Here is a 24313-nt window from a genome sequence, read left to right on the forward strand (position 1 = left end):
CACTATTGTCTTACTGCAACTTTTGTAGTCAACTCTGGAAACTTTCTACATTATCTTTGCAGTGACCTTAAAGAACAATCTAGGGCAAAAGTAAAGGGAGTTCCATGAAACAAGTGTGAATCAATTCAGCAGCAGTGTGAGGATTGTACAAAGATTGATTATTTCACAGCATATGTTCAAGGAATTGAGCTGGTTTTGGAAAACCAGAATGACTGAAATTTTGCATCACAGTTTACAGTCTAATGACTGAAGTTACCATAGCTGCAATGAACTCTCTCATGTTTTACTGTGCCTTGTACTGCCTAAGACCAGTATTCAGAAAATAACAAATGAGAAACCTCGTATCAGTCACAATTACAAGCTGATACACACATTGGCATTCACTGAAATCACTAACGTCGATTTCCAGTAGGGTTTTGGAACATGTATTGTGTTCGAACATTATGAATTAACTCGAAGAAATCGATTTATTGACACATAGTCATCACGGATTCAGAAAATATCGTTTTTGTGAAACACAACAAACTCTTTATACACATGATGTAATGAGTGTTATCGATAGGGGATGTCAAATTGATTCCACACTTTATATTTCCGGAAGGCTTTCGACACCGTTTCTCACAAGCGTCTTCTAACCCAACTGCGTGCGTATGGAATATCAGCTCAGTTGTGCGACTGGATTCGTGATTTCGTGTCAGAAAGGTCACAGTTCGTAGTAATAGACGGAAAGTCATCGAGTAAAACAGAAGTAATATCCGGCGTTACCCAAGGAAGTGTTATAAGCCCTCTATTGTTCCTAATCTATATTAACGACATAGGAGACAATCTGAGTATCCCTCTTAGATTGTTTGCAGTCGTTTTGTAAAGTCATCAGATGACCAAAACAAATTGCAAAATGATTTAGATACGATATCTGTATAGTGCGAAAAGTGGCAATTGACCCTGAATAAAGAAAAGGGTGAAGTTATTTATATGAGTACTGAAGGAAATCTGCTAAATTTCAATTACGCGATAAGTCATACAAACCTGAAGGCTGTAAATTTAACTAAATACTTATGTCTAACAGTTAAAAATAACCCAAATTGGAACGATCACATAGATAGTGTTGTGGGTAGAGCAAACCTAAGACTGCGATTCATTGGCAGAACACTTAGAAGGTGCAACACGTCTACTAAAGAGACTGCTTACATCACGCTTGTACGCCGTATTTTGGATTACTGCTGTGCGGTGTGGTATACGCATCAGATGGGACTCACGGATGACATCGAAAAAGTTCAAAGAAGGGCAGCTCGTTTTGTATTATCGCGAAATAGGGGAGATAGTGCCACAGACATGATACGTGAATTGGAGTGGCAATCATCAAAACAGAGGCGTTTTTCGATGCGACGGGATCTTCTCATGAAATTTCAATCACCAGTTTCCTTCTCCGATTGCGAAAAAATTCTGTTGGCACCCACCTACATAGCGAGAAATAATCATCGCGATAAAACAAGAGAAATCAGGGCTCGCACAGAAAAATTTAAGAGCTCGTTTCTCCCGCGCGCCGTTCGAGAGTGGAACGGTAGAGAGAGAGCTTGAAGGTGGTTCATTGAACACTCTGCCAGGCACTTTATTGTGAATAGCAGGGTAATCAAGTAGACGTAGATGCAGATGTAGATTGCTGGTTCACCCCGCAATTAGCCACACACTAATACAATATTGTGACCACGAGGACCAGTGACAGGAAGCGAAAAACTCAAACTGCAGTAACCATCCATGTGGATGAATACTATTTGAGGTATTTCTGAAAACTTGGAATTTTTGAATTAATGAGAAATGATTGTATTCAAAACCAAGCATGCCATCACAGTTTACAGTCTCATGACTGAAGTTACCATAGCTGCAATGAACTCTTTTCTGCTTATAATAACGTACAGGATCCAGCTCATATTCATGACCAGAATGCTCATCAATGTCAGACACATAGCACCTACCATAAGAATGACCCTCAGCAGTATCTTCACCTAGCTTTTCTTCAGTTTTAGAAGCCCTCTCATTCAATTCTCTTTTTCCTCCTATTAATTTCTTTGTCATCTTCCTTGAATGAGACCTCTTCTGGATCACAAACACCCACAGGTACAGTACCACTTGAACTCAGCAGTAACAGCTAATTGTGCACCATCATCTATCTTATTAACTATTTTCTGAACTTCTTTCCTATTATGTGACGTACCCTTCCCAGAACTGACCTTTAACTCTTCAAAATTCCGTTCTTAACCGTGTAGTAAGATTTTCAGTTGGTTCTTGGATCTGAGTAACAACTTCCTGCGTGGGCACGACATCCAAATTATGAAAAATGTGTCTTATTTTGTGCCATTAAAATCTGTAAATCACCTTATACTTGCTGTTCACTCACAAGCTCCTGAGACGTAACCTGACCATCTTCTAAGACAGCAGCTTTATTTTCCGCACTGTAAGTTCTCTCATGAAAATCAGAATACATCTCCTCCCTTAACTGAGTATTAAGTACATCAAATCTCGCTGCAACATCTTCTCTAGTGGGTTCAAGTTTTTGCTCTAAATTACGGATACGTCCCTGCAAAATAATAGCGTTGGCTTTCTGTTCCCTTATAATCAGACGCTTCTGCCACTGTCCTCTACTCTTTCTCCTAACTTCTCACCTAACTCTATATTACTGGCGTCTAGCTTCTAGTCAATCCACTTCACACTATTCTCCAATTTGCCACTTAACCCGTTTTTACTATTCTCTAGTTTGTGTTATCGAGCGTTGTTACTATCTTCTGAATCATCCTTGAGTTCCTTTGCGCTAGCTGTATTACTAGTTTCGAATTTATTACGAATTTCTTATTTAGACTTTCTTCTTTCTAATTTCTTAGAAAATCGTGACCAAAAATATTCCTTGGAACTGAAACCAATACTCTGCTGTTCAGCTTGGACATGACAAGCAGCGCTAGATACAGAGGTATCTATTATTATTTGTACATCGCAGCTGCCAGTAGACTCAAGTGGCAGGGCCACTTCACAATCAAGTCACAGTAACACACTAACTTCTTGAGTTGCATCATTAACACCAATGGATTTAACACTGTCCATTTGACTAACTGACATACTAATTGACTCACTGTAAGAAACTTCTTCATCATTGTTAGTAACAGCAGTAGCCAGAAAAATACGAGAACCAGACCACATTCCTAACCTATACTTCTCATTTCCATCTACATTGCTCCATATATCTCCCCGATTTGTAAGAATCATTTCATAATGAGAATTGAAAGAATTAAGAAATAGTAAATGTTCCGGCGTAACATCAAGCGCCGACACGTCGGCCTGAACGATACAACAGAGAAGGCTGTGAGACGACGTCAGCCAATAGTATGCTGATTAGGACGACGTCACGCCAGGAGCGGCACCTATAAAAGAAACTCCGTCTGAACAGGCCTTGGAAGGCCCAACGGTACCGACCGGCGGCCGTGTCATCCTCAGCCCAGAGGCGTCACTGGATGCGAATATGGAGAGCCATGTGGTCAGCACACCGCACTCCCGGCCGTATCTCAGTTTAAGAGACTGGAGCCGAAACTTCTCAATCAAGTAGCTCCTCAATTTGCCTCACAAGGTCTGACAAGGGGAGGCCGCCAATTGTGAAATTCAGATTGGATTCATACTGCGCATAATAAAAGCTCATGGCCAGAGGTGTAATGTGGCAAAGCACCAAGATGCACTTCTCAGCCGTTGTCGAGAAAATCGAAAGTTAAAAGAAACCGTTGCGGTGAAATACTTTCTACGATTAATAGTATTCCACAGCGTCGTGGCGCAGCGGTAAGCGCTTGGGTTTGTAATCCGAAGGTCGCCGGATCGAATCTCGCACCATGCAATTTTTTTTAGTATTTGTTTTTTATAATTCAAATTCCCGGCAATCAGTTGCAACAATTATGCATATAATAAGTTGTTGAAAGTCGTTTGTTGTGGAAAAACTGGCGACTTCGAACATCATTATGTTTTCCGCAAACAAAGTTGTATTTCACTAATGTTATTAATTGTCTTCATAATGTTAACCACGTATAGTTAACGGAAGACGTAGAAACGATATTCCGAAACGAATACGTATAGCGTAGTCAAACGTTCGAATTAGAGACCCCATGAACACAAATTCGCTGTGGCAGGTACAGGGTGTTTCAAAAATGACCGGTATATTTGAAACGGCAATAAAAACTAAACGAGCAGCGATAGAAATACACCGTTTGTTGCAATATGCTTGGGACAACAGTACATTTTCAGGCTGACAAACTTTCGAAATTACAGTAGTTACAATTTTCAACAACAGATGGCGCTGCAAGTGATGTGAAAGATATAGAAGACAACGCAGTCTGTGGGTGCGCCATTCTGTACATCGTCTTTCTGCTGTAAGCGTGTGCTGTTCACAACGTGCAAGTGTGCTGTAGACAACATGGTTTATTCCTTAGAACAGAGGATTTTTCTGGTGTTGGAATTCCACCGCCTAGAACACAGTGTTGTTGCAACAAGATGAAGTTTTCAACTGAGGTTTAATGTAACCAAAGGACCGAAAAGCGATACAATAAAGGATCTGTTTGAAAAATTTCAACGGACTGGGAACGTGACGGATGAACGTGCTGGAAAGGTAGGGCGACCGTGTACGGCAACCACAGAGGGCAACGCGCAGCTAGTGCAGCAGGTGATCCAACAGCGGCCTCGGGTTTCCGTTCGCCGTGTTGCAGCTGCGGTCCAAATGACGCCAACGTCCACGTATCGTCTCATGCACCAAAGTTTACACCTCTATCCATACAAAATTCAAACGCGGCAACCCCTCAGCGCCGCTACCATTGCTGCACGAGAGACATTCGCTAACGATATAGTGCACAGGATTGATGACGGCGATATGCATGTGGGTAGCATTTGGTTTACTGACGAAGCTTATTTTTACCTAGACGGCTTCGTCAATAAACAGAACTGGCGCATATGGGGAACCGAAAAGCCCCATGTTGCAGTTCCATCGTCCCTGCATCCTCAAAAAGTACTGGTCTGGGCCGCCATTTCTTCCAAAGGAATCATTGGCCCCCCATTTTTCAGATCCGAAACGATTACTGCATCACGCTATCTGGACATTCTTCGTGAATTTGTGGCGGCACAAACTGCCTCAGACGACACTGCGAACACCTCGTGGTTTATGCAAGATGGTGCCCGGCCACATCGCAAGGCCGACCTCTTTAATTTCCTGAATGAATATTTCGATGATCGTGTGATTGCTTTGGGCTATCCGAAACATACAGGAGGCGGCGTGGATTGGCCTCCCTATTCGCCAGACATGAACCCCTGTGACTTCTTTCTGTGGGGACACTTGAAAGACCAGGTGTACCGCCAGAATCCAGAAACAATTGAACAGCTGAAGCAGTACATCTCATCTGCATGTGAAGCCATTCCGCCAGACACGTTGTCAAAGGTTCCGGGTAATTTCATTCAGAGACTACACCATATTATTGCTACGCATGGTGGATATGTGGAAAATATCGTGCTATAGAGTTTCCCAGACCGCAGCGCCATCTGTTGTTGAAAATTGTAACTACTGTAATTTCGAAAGTTTGTCTGCCTGAAAATGTACTGTTGTCCCAAGCATATTGCAACAAACGGTGTATTTCTATCGCTGCTCGTTTAGTTTCTATTGCCGTTTCAAATATAACGGTCATTTTTGAAACACCCTGTATGAAATATAAACTCCATTATTCGCTCGTTACACTTGAAGGACAGTTGTTGAATGGGCCAAAACGAGCCGCCGCATAACAGCGTAGTTGCCTGTTAACTTCGAAAGAAGGTAGATCCGGTCCCTAGCGCAACTTATAACTTCGTCGAAAATCAGTGGGGACGGGAGAGCTTTGGTACACCCTGTTAAAAAAACGGAAAAATGGAGGCGGTACAATTGGAGAGCGATCCGCCTTCACCAGCATGCATAAGCAATTCATTAATAGTTTATATATATATATATATATATATATATATATATATATATATATATATATATTTGAATTACAAAAAACTAATAATTAAAAAAACTGCATCGCGCGAGATTCGATCCGGCGACCTTCGGATCACGAACCCGAGCGCTTACCGCTGCGCCACGACGCTGTAGAAAACTATTAATCGTAGAGAGTATTTCACCGCAACGGTTTCTTTTAACTGTCGATTTTCTCGACAACGGCTGAGAAGTGCATCTTGGTGCTTTGGCACGTTACACCCCTGGCCATGAGCTTTTATTATGCGCAGTATGAATCCAATCTGAATTTCGCAATTGGCGGCCTCCCCTTGTGAGTGCAGCCCGCTTGCCAACAGCGCTCGGCATACCGGATGGTCACCCACCCATGTGCTAGCCCAGCCCGACAACGCTTAACTTCGGTGATCTGACTGGAACCGGTGCTACCACAGCGGCAAGGCCGTTGGCAGCGGCGCCTATACAAAGAGAATATAAGCGCCGTTCCAGCTAGCTTCTGCCTCACAAGAAGAACCACACTACAAGAGCCGCACTAGAAGGATAGCCGTGATCCAGACGATTTAGCCGTGACTTTTGATCTATATTAATCGCTTGCTTGGAAATTGTATATATCGAAGGATTTGATGATTTGCATGTCACCGGTTGCTTGCGACACCCCCTTGTAAAATGGCAAAGTTAAGTATTGTCAATCCAGTTTACTGTAATAAAGTCTATTAATAAGATTTCCTTGAATGTTGTCTGGCTATCCGAGAAAACAGCTTCCTAGGCGCCCTGTATTAGACGAGTGGGCAGGATCCCACAGTGAACCTCCCTTAGAATGTAACTTCGAACTTCACAGATCAGACAGTGGAGAGAAGAGAAAAACGATCCACTGCAATACGAAAATCTCTCTTTCGCAACACAAAATAAACGAAATAAGAGAATAGTAAACTACTGCTCCTTGTCTTCCTCAGTTTTACTGTAAGCTACTCCTTTTTTTAACGGATAATAAAAGCACCAATAACTGAACAACCTCAAAGTTGTATAATGTGTATTATTGGCGTATTGTGGAGATGAACTGTGTTAATTGAGCCATAGAACAATTGTATTTTTCCAGTCAATGAGTCTGAGAATGCGACTACAGCAATTCTACACATGACTCCTTTTTTTAGTATGTAGTTTTTCTTCGGGGAGGAAAGTGTAATGGCATAGACCACTGACAGCCAGTGACGTATTTAGAGCACCGACTGCCGCATCCACGGCCTGCTGACACCCGATGCCGTCGTCGTGTGCTTGCTTCCGCGACGAAATCCTTCGGTACGACGACAGCCAAGCGCATAACTCTGCCCCCGTCCGAGAAACTTCCGCATGATGCGTCTTCCGAGTGGTCAGCTCTGAATATCTGTATTCAAAACTCCAGACTAACCGAGTAGGTCATCGGCACGGCAGGGTAATATTATGTCATCTGTCGTGTTAATCACGGCCGCGAGATGACATGCCGTCATAATCGGAATAGCTGGGCTATGCTGTGCCGGGCCGTACTGTACATATGACGCCGCCGCCACCGGGTCGCGAACTGCTGACCGCCCGCCAAGCATCCTGCCGCCGCCGCATTGCCCGAGGCTTGAACGAATGCATAACCGACTTCGTGACCCCCGGGATCCGCCAGCCACCAGCTGTTGCTTTCCAGCCACGGTAATCCAACGCAGCGCCCGAAGATGCCGCTGATTGCCTTTTGCCGGAAGTCAGATAAAAGAAGTTGTAGCTGAACACTGATGAAAATGATACAGATTCAGATATTGGCAGTTGTTACTAAATTAATTTAAGGCAAGACTGGCAATATAAATATTACATGAAATAATTTTCAATATCAGTTTCCAGTAATTACACAAAAAAGATTCCGGTGAGAAATTAAAAATTTGTCAACACTGACAGGATTACACATTCAACGACAGAAACTGGCGCATTAAAAAGCGGAAGACTGTGGGAAACAGAGTTTCTGGAAAGGTAAACCAGTTGGAAGTGTTATGTTGTGGTACGAAACTGACCTACAATCATGAGTAGATAGATAATGCTTTTACCTATCAACCTATGATCTAAAATATCAGTGTCAATAATATCAGTGTTAATGACCCTGTACCCAGAAGAAAACGAGATCTCACCTCAAATAATTGATGAAATGGTCACAGCAACACATATACTTACGTAAACATGCACCACGGTAACTGAATTTAGTAGGTAAATAATAATGTGCTACCCAAAAATCGTATAATGCGGTTACTTTCAGCTTATAGCCAAAAGCAGTGTTATGAGGATATTTCCTAGTGCTTGTAATTACTGAATTTGGCCTCTAAAAGATTTATAGCTGAAATGCTCCGTCAAATCAATAGTAACACAAGGTAACTCAAACGCAAAATCTGCACATACTATTGAGAACAAGCGATGCCTCATTAACATGTACTCCACAAAATGTTTCACTGTTATCCAAAGAAAAACAACGCGTAGTCTCCCACAGCAAAAAGCATTCCAGAACAGCATCCAGAACTCAACTACATGCGCCTCTAATTTAATTATCCAGAGCGCAGGGTATCCGCTGTTAGTAAAGTGACGTAGTTGTGAATAACTTTAATAATCGGCCGCTGACGTAGCTCTGATGGGACAAAGATTTTAGCAATAGGTGTCAACAAGATAGCGGCATGCCAGCATGTAAGTATTGCATATTCAAGAATAAATTAATAGATTAAGATGCGCAAAATAATTAACAGGAATAATGAATGTAGTTCCTATACTGTATTCTACTCAAATAGATAAAAAAATCTACATAGATTCTCGGTACACCTAACATGAAGTTCTACTGAAAAGCAAGAAATTGCAGGTTCCTTGGAGTCTTCCAGAAAGCCAAAAAACTATTTGTAATGCAGCAGAGTATGATAAGATTGAATATGCAATACAACGGATTGAAGGGATATTACTGGATCCCGTAGGTCAGCTCCCACATTACGAAAACGAGCGAGTTGAGCCTTCGTTACGCCACAAGTGTAAATTACATTTTACGTTTAACACAGCGCAAGTTCTTCACCCTAAAAGATTGCAAAATTTCCATTCTAGTGTTTACATCCTACGACTAAAATGACATACATCTCCATTTATAACCACTACGGCAGAGTGCGAGGGCAAGCTGAAAAGTAATGTCTCCGAATTTTTTCATGTGAATGATATTAAAAGTTTTTAAGTACTCGTAAAACGAACGTTATTAACATTTTACGTCTGTGTTCTTCATGTCTACGTATTTACTTCTCTGGCGACAAGCACATTTCTTCCAACGAGAGACTAATTTGTTGATACCATCACTGTAGAGTGTTTGGCCTTGTTGACGGAATCACAACCTCACACTGGACTCGCATTCGGGAGGACGACGGCTCACTCCCACGTACGGCCATCCTGATTTAGGTTTCCCGTGATTTCCCTAAATCGGTTCAGGCAAATTCCCCGGATGGTTCCTTTGAAATGGCACGGCCGGCTTCCTTCCCTCATCCAATGAGACCGATGACCTCGCTGTTTGGACTGGCTCTGAGTACTATGGGACGTAACATCTGAGGTCATCAGTCCCCTAGAACTTAGATCTACTTAAACCTAACTAACCTAAGGACATCACACACATCCATGCCCCAGGCAGGATTCGAACTTGCGACCGTAGCGGTCGTGCGGTTCCAGACTGAAGCGCCTAGAACCGCTCGGCCACATCGGCCGGCCGCTGTTTGGTTTCTTGCACCAAATTAACCAACCAACCACAACCTCACCTCTGCTTGTACATCTATATCAATATCAAAGTGAAGATCTCGAAGGTATTCTGTATGTTTTGGAAAGAAATGGAAATCGGATGGGGCCAAGTCGGGACTCTATGGAGAATGGTCGTTGAAAGTGAACCCGAGGTGTCGGATTGTTGCAGATGTCACACATTACTGATGATACATACCAGCTTTAATTCTCCTGTGGACCTGAATTGGAAGCACGGTTTCTGTGGTTAGAAACAGTGAGCTGTTTCTCATGCGACGACATGATTAAGTCATACACTGCTATGCTGAACGCTAGAATTCAGAGCCCAGCGGCAGGTAGTTGCAGCTTGCGTGAGCGAAGCGATGAAGTCCATCGAGTAATATTCATGACATGTAATACCTCGACCGATATTGAAAGACAATAAAAAATTCTAAGGCATTACTTTTCAGCACGCCCTTGTAATATGAAAGCTCTCACCCAAAATCTCCGACACTGCAGACCTCTGAACTAATTGGCGCCACACCGAACACCCAGTAAAATACAAATTAATGGAAAGTTATTCGACTGTATCCGACCTTGCGGTGCTGGCAACTTCCAGCGTTTCTCATTTGTTGAGGGGGCCAGCAGAACTCCAAAGATGCAAATACGCTTCAGGGGTGTCCTATACAGAGAGCTCAAGGATTTGCACGACTAATCGAAGCTGACCGTTTGCTGTCCTTGCTAAATATTGAAAAGACTATTTCGCGATTTCAGAAACCAAAGGAATTGTGGGCAAAGAAATGAAAGTGCAATTTAACAGGTAGCTTTCGAAATGCGTACACGGTTTACGCTGCCCTCGTCCAATATTTTACTCTCTGCATGTTTCAGCAAAAGCTCCTCTAAGAATACTACTAGATACGCTCACAGCATTTTTCAGTAATAATAGCAAAACTTTCCTGGAATATCTAGACTGCAATATTTGCGGCACTGTTCATCAGCGATGATCACGCGTTCACCATTGTTGACACACAGCCTTTGCACTTGTATTACTTTCGTTCAAGTTGCTCTCACCGTTTTGCCTACTGTTACACGGACAGTATTATTGTCTGGAAGTTTCCTCATCAGTTTCTCTGTAGCCACGTGAGCCTAAACGTATTTCGGTAACCCATTAAACCGTGACCGTAAAACCACTTCTTCGAAGCACTTTCTTAACTTACTATTATCTACTTCAGCGAGACGTAGAATCTATGGAGGAAGCGTCATTGGATGAATGAATGTCTAAGAAAAAGTGGTAGGTGCCCCAAGTTTCACCGATGTTGGAAATCTATTTAGTTGGAAAAATAATATCGGAATAACTTTTTTCGTACTGCCAAGGACAAAAAAATATTTTAGCTTCTAGAATCGATGTAATTTCCGAGGTACAGTGTAGTTGTTGCTTTTGATTCTTTAATATGCGTACGTAATACTTCAAAGAATGGAGAAGACACATTTTTCCGTAGATTTGTAACTCTCTCTTGTACTGATCTTCTCGTGCGCAGTTTCGTGTTGCGGCTCCCTCTAGTTTCTTGTGCGGCTTCAACAGTAAAGTATGAAAAATTCTCTAGCAACTTCGCCGGCTGAAGTGGCCGTGCGGTTAAAGGCGCTGCAGTCTGGAACCGCAAGACCGCTACGGTCGCAGGTTCGAATCCTGCCTCGGGCATGGATGTTTTTGATGTCCTTAGGTTAGTTAGGTTTAACTAGTTCTAAGTTCTAGGGGACTAATGACCTCAGCAGTTGAGTCCCATAGTGCTCAGAGCCATTTGAACCATCTCTAGCAACTTCACGGTATGGCTACTTACTGGAAACTATTGATACGAGATGTCTGGGCATTGTTGAGAACGCCTTCTCAACTGTGCAGTGCTGATACCCTGAGTTTAGGAACCTCTATTCTCATCGATCCCGATTTCTGTAGTACTGTCACGTTTCAGTATCAGTATTTCCGTCTATCAGAATAACAGTGGTAATTAGAAAGTACTCAAGGTTCACCGAACGGGCACGTTCTTCGTGCTAATTTCGAAACAAGACGATTTCCGAAACATCTTTGGTCATAGTATGAGCTAACGATTATAAGGATGTTATCTTATATGGTGGTCATTCATTACACCGTCAGCTGCGTTCAGTGCAGGTAAATAGATACAGTGGTTGAAGTATTTGTAGCACCCTTTTGGAAGACGTCGCCAGTGGCCCGAAAACGCGCAGTCTGTGCCGAACTTGCTGCCGCTGTCCAAATAAGGTTAAGAAAAGTGAAGAAGCGGCGAGTTTCCGAGAGCATTCGCATGTCACGCCGCTAAGTTCGTTACGTCTTCCTCATTTCACAGAAACAAAATTCATGTTCTGCAGCAGCCCTCAGGGGAAAAACCGAGAACGGAAAAAGGGGAGACTGTTTTCAAGCACGCTAACTTAATCACTAGAGTTTTGAAGCGTCAGCGTGAATTATTTTCATCGACCAGCGTTAAGAGCCACATACTAATATATACATCACCATCAAGGTGACTGTTTAAAAAGTGAACCCTGAGGCACATCAGTGTATCGTATATAACTTCCGCAGCACACTGGCTGGAACAGAAATATGCTGTGCGTCGTTCTCGTTTGCTTAGAACGGGGTAACAACATCTCTGTAGGGTGCCGAACTCTCCCTCCCATTTAGCTTTTAATCGCATTTGGAATCGAACATAATTCAAGCAAACTGTCTTCCTTTCAGTTTCGCTTAAAACAGAATACTTAAAATAGCTTCGGAACAGGCTTTCACAGCCGCGCGGGGTAGCCACGCGGTCTCGGAGGTCTTGTCACGGTTCGCACGGTTCCCACCGTCGGAGTTGCGAGTCCTCCCTGTGGCATCTGTGTGTGTGAGTGTGTGTGTGTGTGTGTGTGTGTGTGTGTGTGTGTGTGTGTGTGTGTGTTGTCCTTAGCGTAAGCTAGCTTAAGTTAGATTAAGTAGTGTGTAAGCTTAGGGACCGATGACCTCAGCAGTTTGGTCCCATGAGACCTAATCACCAATTTCCAAAATTTCAGGCTTTCATAAAATATTTTACTAGGTCAAATTTATATGCAAAGACGGTAAACATTTTTTAGGTCCAGAAGACTCTTTCGCATGAAGAAGCATCAAAGAGGTTGACATAGTAATTAAGAATTATGTTAATCGGTGCAACGACTGTCGTCTAAATTTTTAACTTCGTCACATTAATAGAAATAGAGTATGAAATACATACAAATGTGTGTGAATTTCTAAGGGACCAAACTTCTGAGGCCATCAGTCCCTAGACTTACACACTACGTAAATTAACTTTAACTAACTTATGATAAGAACAAAACAGACGGCCATGCCCGAGGGAAGACTCGAACAAAAAATGGTTCAAATGGCTCTAAGCACTATCGTACTTAACACCTGAGGTCATTCGTCCCCTAGACTTAGAACTACATAAACCTAACTAACCTAAGGACATCACATATATCCATGTCCGAGGCAGGTTTCGAACCTGCTACCGAAGCAGCAGCGCATTTCCGGACTGAAGCGCCTATAACCGCTCGACGACAGCGGCAGGTAGGACTCGAACCTCCTGTTGGACGGCCACGCAGTCCGTGACATGGCGCCTCAAACCGCTCGGCCATTCCGCGAGGCTGAAGTACATACAAGTAAAATGGTACAATAACGCATTTTTAAATAATAATAGCTAATTGTAAAAGAATCTGACTGATTATGGTTTTTGACATCATTTTAAGATTCAATACACGAACACCACAAGAATAATACATCTAGATATCGGGATCACAGTCAGTTTCATACCATCAGCTGACTGGTCCGATGTACCATTGTCATGTGCTTCCTCATATCCTTGTACGTCTACGCCTTTACTCTGTGTCGGTGTATGCATTGTATGTTTGTCATTTAAATGTATACTGACCAATCAGTTTAATGTGACCACCTGCTAAAAGATTGAATAACCATCTTCTGCAGCGCGGTCCGCTGCGTCCGTGCAGGAAGATAGGTAGGTAGTGGAGCTCTGGAAGGTGCGGCCAGGGATTTTTTTTTTTTTTTGTGGTTTTAGGGCGCAAAACTGCTACGGTCATTAGCGCCCGATCCGACAGGGATGTGGTGCTATATCGTCACTAATGCCGTGGGCGAATGCGCTTTGTTTCTCGGTTGACAATACACGGCGCGAAGAGCCCGATCCATTCGGTTTAAATCCGGGGAGCTTGGTGGCCAGGTTAGTCCCTGGCCTGGTGCTCTTCGAACCACGAACGAACACTGCTATCTGTGTGTCACGTTGTATTGTTCTGTTGGTAGGCGCCATCATGCCGAGGAAAAACAAACTCTATCTGGGGATCGACATGGTCGCCAAGGACAGATGCGAACTTGTGTCGATCGATGGTGCCTTAACCCTTTCGTGAGCCGTGGGAAACATGCTTCCCACTACAATGAACTCGCTCCTAGCCCCGTGGGATTCACAGTTCCCACCTCTGTACGGTGCTACGCCCTAGTGAACACTCAGTATAAGGTACTACTTCCAATCAGAAATTCCCGCAGTTTTTGGTGTACCTTCGCGCAGAGGCATTGTATAGCTGAGTGTTGCTCTGTAGAGGAGCCTGTCAGTGCTGTTCGCGTGACATTTTGTGATTTTTTCCTCAAAGCTATAGTATAAGGTAAATACTTTTGATTTACCCAAATTTATGAAGGAAAACGTAAAATTAGAACGAGGAGAATTCCAGTTTGAAACAAAAGGAGGCATTTCTGCAGGAAAATGGATGGATAACCGTCCAGTCACTTTACTGTCCTCAATTCATGACCCATGAGAAACAGCCACAGTGAAAAGGAGAAACAAGGATGGTACTAGTACAGAGATTTCTTGTCCTGAAGTTGTGGCAGAATACAACAAAATAATGGGTGGTGTCGATAAGTTTGACAAATTACGAGATATGTATGCCATTGGCAGAAGTTCTGTAAAATGGTGGCACAGAATATTTTATTTCCTGGTGGACGTTGCTGTAGTGAACAGTTTTATCCTGTGGAAAATTAGTAAAAGAGGAAGTGGACAGCATGATCAGATTACATACAGGATCCATCTAGCCAGACAATTGATCGCCGGCTTCTCATCCCAAAAAAGGCGTTGACAAAAACCTGACTTTCTGGCAAAAAGGGGTGAAGTACCTGAAGATTTCGTTATGTGGCTGTAGGGGAGCATCAACCCATTTTAGGAGAAACCTACTGGACGTGCCGTCACTGTAGTACCAAAGCTGCGTTTGTACATATTGTCAAATACCACTTTGCATAGACCCATGTTTCAGAAAATTTCATGGCAAGTAATTCTGAACAATCATTGTAACAAGAGAAGTTAATTTATCAAATAAATATGACATATATTGAAAAAGTTGTTTTTGTCATTTAACTCCAAGGAAGGGCAGTGGGAAGAATACTTCCCACCTTGCTCTGTGACCTCACTTTCACAGTTGGAGCAAATTTGATATTCTGTATGATAAATATACCTATCTGTTAACTACTATATACTTTCCATTCATTAAAAAGTGTGTCCAATGATTTTGCTCACGAAAGGGTTAAAGAATGACACCACTCAGAAAATGCCTTCCGACCTGGACCCTTCCAACGACTGTTGCAAGGTGTTTGCTTCCAGACGTTTTATGCTGTATCCGATAGAGCATAAAGCGCGATTTATCTGAAGACGCCACCTGACGCCGCTCCAGAACGTCCAGTTGCAGTAAAGGCGTGCAAAGTCCAGTCTTCGTCGCCGACGAACAACAGTCAGCTTACGTTACTGAAGCAGGCGCCTGCTTTGGGGGCAACGTTCGCTGAAAGGTCGTTGACCAGACCCTGTCGGTAGCCCCTTGGTTCATCGTGGCGGTCAACTGCCCAACAGCTGGCGTCTATTCGTCCGTACACATCTCCGTAACCGTCGCTCAGTCGTGTCATCTATGGACCGTGGTCCAACACAGCTGCCTTGTTGTCGGTTCTGGATAGCGCCATTTTGTCATGCATGGTATACTTTAAACACGGGTGCACGTGAACAGTTTACAAGCCTAGCAGTTCCGGAAATGCCTCCACTTTTGGTCTGAAACCAAGCAATCAAACGCTGTTGCAAATCATAAAAATCGGTCTATATCGGCGTTACGACAATGACTCCACTATCTTCCCTGTCCTCCGACACGGTTTATTTGCCCTCCACTGCTAGTGCTACCTCCTGCCGTTCGTAAGCTGACATCGAACAAAATGGTTCAAATGGCTCTGAGGACTATGGGACTTAACTTCTGAGGTCATCCGTCCCCTAGAACTTAGAACTACTTAAACCCAACTATCTAAGGACATCATTCAGATCCATGCCCGAGGCAGGATTCGAACCTGCGACCGTAGCGGTCGGGCGGCTCCAGACTGTAGCGCCTCGAACCGCTCGGCCACTCCGGCCGGCGACATCCAACACAGGCTGTGGTCACACTAATGTAAGTGGACAGTGTTTAAGCATACAGCGATAGCACACATTTCATGTTGACAACGAACTATTGGGGCAATGGATTCGAACGATACCGATGTTCAGTACCCGACGAAGATTTGAATGGTAGTGCTGGCGTAGTGGCATATGTACGTAAATATTAAGACTCAATATATTTTGCACGGAACATTGCTCTGTTCGGTTTATTTGAGTGTAAAACATCTGAAATAAACGCCTGTGGTCATAAACAGGCGAGGTGTAAAATGCAACTGCGTTCCAACACAATATACCACTTTCAATTAAAAATTATTTTTCGTTTGCTTGTGTAATTTCTGACCACATGTCGCTCTGTTTCGTCTAGGTTGTGTTAGTAAACAGCCCACGTAACTGGCTTCGTCTGATTGGGAAACCTAATCTATTTTGTTAAAACTGCTGCGTCAGTTCTCCTGTTCCTTCAGACATGGAGCCACAAATGTTATCGAAGCTGTCAGCAGTGTTCGGGATGTGGGGTTTTGCCAGTGGGAAAATGCTGGGAGGCCCATTTTGTGCTGTCAGAATTATACACTGCAGAAAAAAATTAGTACACTCTTTCAGAGGATTCCAGTTCACTCAAGATTTTCTGTTGCAATACTGCTCCTGGAGTACATGAAATGGTGACTGATACGCCCTCTGAACCCCTGGGCAGAACAGGTAATAGGATTGTGGAGATGACCAAATAGGTTAAGGTCAGTTTCGCCTTCTAATTGTAATTTATTGTAATTTAATAACTTTTACAACCAAAGCAGCTCATAGCCGGACCTTTACCGAATGCAACTCTTTTACGGCTGAAGGCCTCCAAACAAGAAATCTTAACAAATCAACAAGATAAAATACAGTTAAGATAGCAATAAAAATAATTTTTAAAAAATCACAGCAAAGTAAATAGAACAAACATATGCAAAAGGCAATACAAATGGCTGAGGGCCACAATTAAATTTCAAAATTATGAATATATTACCATAGACGTTTAAAGGCAGAAGGCCAGAATGTTTAAAAACAATAAATCTTAAAAATCAACAAGTTTAAAATGCAGTTATAGAGGCAAATCAAATCAATAAAAAAACATATCACGGCCACGCGGAAAGCCTTAAGGCTAAGCAGATAGAACGTACATATGCAAAGTACAATACCAATGGCTGAAGGTCACAATTAAGTTTCAAAATCTTAAAATATATTACCATAAGCTTTTAAAGGCAGAAGGCCGCAATATCTAAGCTAGAAAGATAAATTTAAAAATTAATTTTGAAAAATTTTTGAGAAAATAAAAAATAACCAAAACCCTTGAATTTAAAGTAGCTGAAAACAGGTAATTAAACACCGGTGGCACTCGGAAACCTCCAGGGAAGTCGGTCTGTCCTCGTTCACTTAGAAGAGACAGGTGGTGAGCCCAACTATATTTGATGTCTCGGAACCCAACCAGGAGACAGCCACGGACCGACGGACATAACGACTTCCTTCCCGTCAATCAGGAAATGAGAACTCAAACAGAAAAGGTTACAAATGTGATAATCCGCAGTGGAGTATGTATTAGCTGTCAAAATTACAGAACCATGTTAGACAGCAAAAACAGGTGAGGGAAGGACGCTGCCTGAAATTACGTTAGTGGCCAGGGCAGGTAACCGGTACACTACCTGCCACTAGGCAGAAAATTCCGCTGGTGCACTTGTATTTGAAACACGGTAATATAGTTAACTTCACCCAAAAGAACACTGCCTGAATATACGTCAGTGCCCAGGGCAGGTAACCAGAACACTAACGGCCACAAGGTAGAAAATTCCGCTGGTGCACTCGAATTGTAGTCAACCCAAATAGTTAACTGCACCGAATGGCGACTAAATTTCAGCAGTAGAAACACTCGGCGTTGCTTACAGGAAAACCTCCGCAACAGCGAACCACCGAAACGAACCACCACAAAATGAATGGACATGGCTTGGGTAGTTGAAACCACTCAACTTTGACGTCCTGGCTCGGTGAACCTCGAAGCTCGTAGCGATCAGACAGCTCCACACGACACTGTGCAGGGGCTACCAGCGGCCCCAGTCGACTGCATCGCGCGAAGATAACTTGCCTCGTCCTCAACAACCGACCGACTCCTCTCAGAATGCCGACAATATCTCAGACATTCATCAGTGGAAACAACACCAACTACACACACAACCTGACAAACATTTGCACGAAGACCTGAACGATACGCAACAGTAACTAAACACGCACGAAGACAAATCGGGAGTCGATGCAGACACCCAAAGCCGACCCATGAACGATCGGCGAGCCAAAACGCGTCGTCCGGTAGGACGACTGACCGACGATCCACCAAGACCGTGGCCCGACTCAAGTGAAGCGTGGCGGCAATGGTCGGGCGAGCCATGTCGACGCAGATCTCACTACTGCTCCAACCCGACTACACTAGTGCCACATTGCAACTCCCCGACTGGCAGGTCCGGACTGCGCTCCAAACGCGTTGCAACTGACTGCTAGGGCCCAACTCACGACCAATTTAAATTAACGTAGTGAGGTGGAAGTACGTCGCCGGCCGCGGTGGCCGTGCGGTTCTGGCGCTGCAGTCCGGAACCGCGGGACTGCTACGGTCGCAGATTCGAATCCTGCCTCGGGCATGGGTGTGTGTGATGTCCTTAGGTTAGTTAGGTTTAAGTAGTTTTAAGTTCTAGGGGACTTATGACCTAAGATGTTGAGTCCCATAGTGCTCAGAGCCATTTGAACCATTTTTTTTGGAAGTACGTTAAAAACAGGGTGTAAAATACATGATAGCGGAAACAAGAGCCACGCATGGCTCAGTGACATTTACAAATCAATAGCACAAACGGGTGAGATACAAGGTATCGAATCATGCTGGAACACCCATATTAGCAAGAGGTGCAGCCTCCACGGGAGGAATCACAGGCGCTGACTCTGGCGTCCTGTCGATTGTGTAGATGGCGAATTCTGTCCTGGGATACGCCTGCTCGACGAGTTCCCGTAATTCTACAAGCGTTGTTCGTTGACGAGTCGCACGAGTTACTTTTCGTCCTATCATATCCCAGACGTGCTCGATTGGAGGCCGGAGATCGTGGTCATGGACATTTCCGAACGTTTGCTGAGTACGTTGAGTACCATGCGACGTGTATGGGCTAGCATTATCCTGCTGAAACAACACATCATCTTCCTGCAGCAGGAATTACAAGGTATAACAATATTCTACACACAGCGTCCCCTCTAAAAACACCATAGGTGAACGAAAGCTCTAACTTAGCGCACCCCACATCATAACGGCTGGAATGGCGTCAGTGTGTCTCGGATGAAAGCACTGTAAGAGACAGAGCTCACCATGTCTACGTCGTACACTCAAACGACCATAACTTGCCTGCAGCCAGAATCCGCTTTGATCGCTGAAGACCTCGGCGCACCACTCCATCTTCCAATTGATCCTTTGACAGCACCAGTCGAGTCACGTACGTCAACGCTGAGGCATGAGTGGAAGACAGGCTCTAGAGATGTACATGCCCGTAGTCCCATTGTTAATAACCAGTTGGCCACAATAATTCAAAAACAGTCTTAACCGCATCTCGTATTATACCGCTAACCGGCTTCAACTCGATGTAGGGGTCGCCTTCTGGGCGTTTACACCATAGGTCGACTGCTGGTGGTGTCACTCCTGTCTACATTACGGCAGTAAATTAGAAATGAGTTACACCACCAGCAGTCAACCAATAGTGTAAACGCCCAGAACATGACACCTACGTCGGGTTGAAACCGGTTGGCGGTATAATAATAATAATAAATGCGATTGTTTTTGAATTATTAATTACTCATACAAATCGCTGCTTCTCTCCACAACCATGTTGTCCAATTGGCAACAGTTCGTGTTGACACGTCTGGCCCCACAAGGCCTCTTATCAGTGCTGTGGTTGCTGTACGATCTGCAACTGCCGCCCTTACAATACGATGATCCTGTCCGACATCTGTGCTGCGTGGACGTCCAGAGCCTCGTCTAAGTGTGTAAGAATGTCCACGTGACCACTGGAATCAGCATCATCCGAATTGTGTGGCAGTTATCTGAAAAGGGCCATCACGCCACTCGTAAAGTCACAGATTTACCACTTCCAAACTCGCGCAGTTGGCTTTGAGAGACATGCATTGCGTCTCAGTGGCATGGTTACCTGTTTACTTCACACGTTTGCACCTCACTGAGCCTTTTGGCTGTGTGCATTCGCTATTAAAGGGTAGATAGAGATGGCACTCTGGTAGATATGCCTATATGCTGTCTGTTGGTGGACGACGTTGAACCATCCCCGACTCAAAGGAAGGCCTCGGCGTTTGTTCGTGACGCCACGTCAGTTAGGCACAGTGAATGCCAGGTCTGTTGCAGGCATAGTCATAATGGTGGTGTCTCCCTCTCTGACACTGAAAAATGTGAAACTATTGGCGGTAGTTGACCAACAAACATTGTTCTGAGAGATTTCTTCAATCAATTAATTGTGCAATTCATTACACTTCTTAACAAATACGGTGCTCCTGAACTTAATTTTCCACCTGTTCTGACATACAAAAAGAACTTCATGGTCCAGCAGCAACAGAATGCGTGCTTCTTTATCTTATTTGTAAATCTGAGGAAGTTACGTTTGTACTTGGTTGCTTCTGCAAGAAACAGTGAATATGTTGGTGCTCTCCTTTAGGTATCTTGGTTGACTATGGGGTGAGGAGCACTGAATGTTAATAAAATACACTCCTGGGAATTGAAATAAGAACACCGTGAATTCATTGTCCCAGGAAGGGGAAACTTTATTGACACATTCCCGGGGTCAGATACATCACATGATCACACTGACAAAACCACAGGCACATAGACACAGGCAACAGAGCATGCACAATGTCGGCACTAGTACAGTGTATATCCACGTTTCGCAGCAATGCAGGCTGCTATTCTCCCATGGAGACGATCGTAGAGATGCTGGATGTAGTCCTGTGGAACGGCTTGCCATGCCATTTCCACCTGGCGCCTCAGTTGGACCAGCGTTCGTGCTGGACGTGCAGACCGCGTGAGACGACGCTTCATCCAGTCCCAAACATGCTCAATGGGGGACAGATCCGAAGATCTTGCTGGCCAGGGTAGTTGACTTACACCTTCTAGAGCACGTTGGGTGGCACGGGATACATGCGGACGTGCATTGTCCTGTTGGAACAGCAAGTTCCCTTGCCGGTCTAGGAATGGTAGAACGATGGGTTCGATGACGGTTTGGATGTACCGTGCACTATTCAGTGTCCCCTCGACGATCACCAGTGGTGTACGGCCAGTGTAGGAGATCGCTCCCCACACCATGATGCTGGGTGTTGGCCCTGTGTGCCTCGGTCGTATGCAGTCCTGATTGTGGCGCTCACCTGCACGGCGCCAAACACGCATACGACCATCATTGGCACCAAGGCAGAAGCGACTCTCATCGCTGAAGACGACACGTCTCCATTCGTCCCTCCATTCACGCCTGTCGCGACACCACTGGAGGCGGGCTGCACGATGTTGGGGCGTGAGCGGAAGACGGCCTAACGGTGTGCGGGACCGTAGCCCAGCTTCATGGAGACGGTTGCGAATGGTCCTCGCCGATACACCAGTAGCAACAGTGTCCCTAATTTGCTGGGAAGTGGCGATGCGGTCCCCTACGGCACTGCGTAGGATCCTACGGTCTTGGCGTGCATCCGTGCGTCGCTGCGGTCCGGTCCCAGGTCGACGGGCACGTGCACCTTCCGCCGACCACTGGCGACAACATCGATGTACTGTGGAGACCTCACGCCCCACGTGTTGAGCAATTCGGCGGTACGTCCACCCGGCCTCCCGCATGCCCACTATACGCCCTCGCTCAAAGTCCGTCAACTGCACATACGGTTCACGTCCACGCTGTCGCGGCATGCTACCAGTGTTAAAGACTGCGATGGAGCTCCGTATGCCACGGCGAACTGGCTGACACTGACGGCGGCGGTGCACAAATGCTGCGCAGCTAGCGCCATTCGACGGCCAACACCGCGGTTCCTGGTGTGTCCGCTGTGCCGTGCGTGTGATCATTGCTTGTACAGCCCTCTCGCAGTGTCCGGAGCAAGTATGGTGGGTCTGACACACCGGTATCAATGTGTTCTTTTTTCCATTTCCAGGAGTGTATCTTGCGATTGTACACGTTGGGGGAGGGGTGGGGGACAGAAGAAGAGGCGAAAGAGAGATACTTGTTTTATCAAATAATTTATTTTTATCTCATAAAGTTTCTCCTTTCAGTTGCAAGAGGGGAATATTTATCTTTTCTAACGTGCATGTTTAAAAAAGTTTAAGCTCAGCAGTCTTTTCGATGTATGAAGCTATTTTGTTTCCTGTTTAGAATTCCTTTCGTTGAAAACGACTGTAATCTAATGACTGGTAACAGATGGACATTTACACATAATTAGTTCACATTTCCAGTGACGATGTCAAACGAAAATAAATAAATAAATAAAAGAAACGAGTTCATTGTAAGGGGGTTGGGAAAGTTTCGATAACAAAATGGATCAAGTAAATACAGTTTTTAAAAAATGATAAAAGTACGCTAAAGTGCGCGTCATTTATGACGGCGGCCGGGTTTAGGTTCGTTCTGCGCATCTTACGTCACAAAACACAGTCAGCCAATGAACAGAGAACGACGTTGCCAGAGCTCGACTGCAGTGCAGAGCACGGACGAGTGTCTTCAGTTTTAGAAAGGTTCATTCATAAATAAAGTAACTGAACAAAAGCAATGTCTTGATAGCAGACTTTGTTTTATAGAAAGTTTGGAAAAAGCATTCTTTATACCAATTGCTTCATATTCTATTAATTAATTAAACCAAACAAGCAATAAGCCTCCTAATTCAGGCGATAGCAAGGAAAGGTGTTTGTATCATTCTCACTAACCGGTTTTTCGCAATATAGAACAGCGGTAATTGTTTATTTCCTATTGTAATTCGATGAAACGTGAGTAATTCATAGTCATCAGTGTTTGTCGGTATTTTGCGTGATATTTTAAAGTCCTCTGGGAGATGAATTGAGTGACGAACTGTGTTAGCGTAATGGTTAAAGTGTGTGACTGATAAACGAAAGGTTCTGAATTCAAACCTGGTTCGCTGCTTAATATTTTCTTTACTTAAAAACAATATCGAAGTGTCTTACCTCATGAATTTTATTTGTTTGGATGTAATTTTTTGAAATTTCCAGTGGCAACTAAAATCGACCATACGGAAAGTATACGCTATGGACGTTTACCTCTTCAAACTCTTCAAAATTTCGTGCAATGGTTTACTACATCTAATGCTGCACAATAACTGCGTTGAACATCGAAACAAAATTAAGTCATTTATGGGGGGGGGGGGGGAAGGTCTCAGTCATGAAGATGTGTAAAAATCAACTTTTTGGGCCAAATAGTTTTTGTGAAATCGAATGATAAAGTCCGTCAAAGCAGTCGAAACACCATGTGTCTGCACAGGCGAGCAGTGCAATGATGACAAAATCGCGCACATCGCGGAATGCGGGGAGCACGTCTCTGTAGCAGCGAAAGGGTTAATGCGGCCGTGGTGGCTTTACTTCATAAACTGCGCGGTCCCCCCTAAACGTAAGTTTGCGAACTATACTATGATGCTGCTTCTCTTGGCGCGTACAACTGACAACGCAGCAATCTCCCGCTTCTGGGCGGGCATGCGCGAACCGCCAAGATAAAAGAATTGAACTATAGTAAATCGTCGAAGATTTTGTAAAAGATCTTTTATAATATATTTTACAAAGACCTTTTACAGTGTAATGCGGGCCTACGCGTCATTGTCAGCTGAATGTCGGTAGGTAAGCCGAGCCAATGGGAGCGACCGGTGCCGATTACGGCACAGAAGGTACGGTCGTGGCGGCTGTCAAACGGCGCAGCCTGTCCGCCCCATCAGCAGAGCGGCGCGGCAATCCATCAGCGACTTGCGACTGGCCAGCGCCTCGCCCCGCTGCGGCTCATTCGGCCGCTTTGTCGTCAAAGAGCCGCCTAATGGAGCAGCATCCATCTGCCGCTCTGCCGGCTGCCCGCTTTAAATTCTATTCACT

The 24313-nt window shown here is 44.4% G+C and overlaps 1 protein-coding gene and 1 pseudogene across 1 annotated transcript in view; one reads left to right on the plus strand and one right to left on the minus strand.

The window, feature by feature from the left end:
- Positions 1-24313, plus strand: part of LOC124795312 (glutamate receptor 1-like) — a 1309547-nt gene that overhangs the window by 901760 nt on the left and 383474 nt on the right. The window lies entirely within an intron of this gene.
- On the minus strand, positions 6331-6448 carry LOC124796834 (annotated as a pseudogene).

Source organism: Schistocerca piceifrons, chromosome 4, assembly GCF_021461385.2.
Source record: "Schistocerca piceifrons isolate TAMUIC-IGC-003096 chromosome 4, iqSchPice1.1, whole genome shotgun sequence".
Taxonomy (NCBI): domain Eukaryota; kingdom Metazoa; phylum Arthropoda; class Insecta; order Orthoptera; family Acrididae; genus Schistocerca; species Schistocerca piceifrons.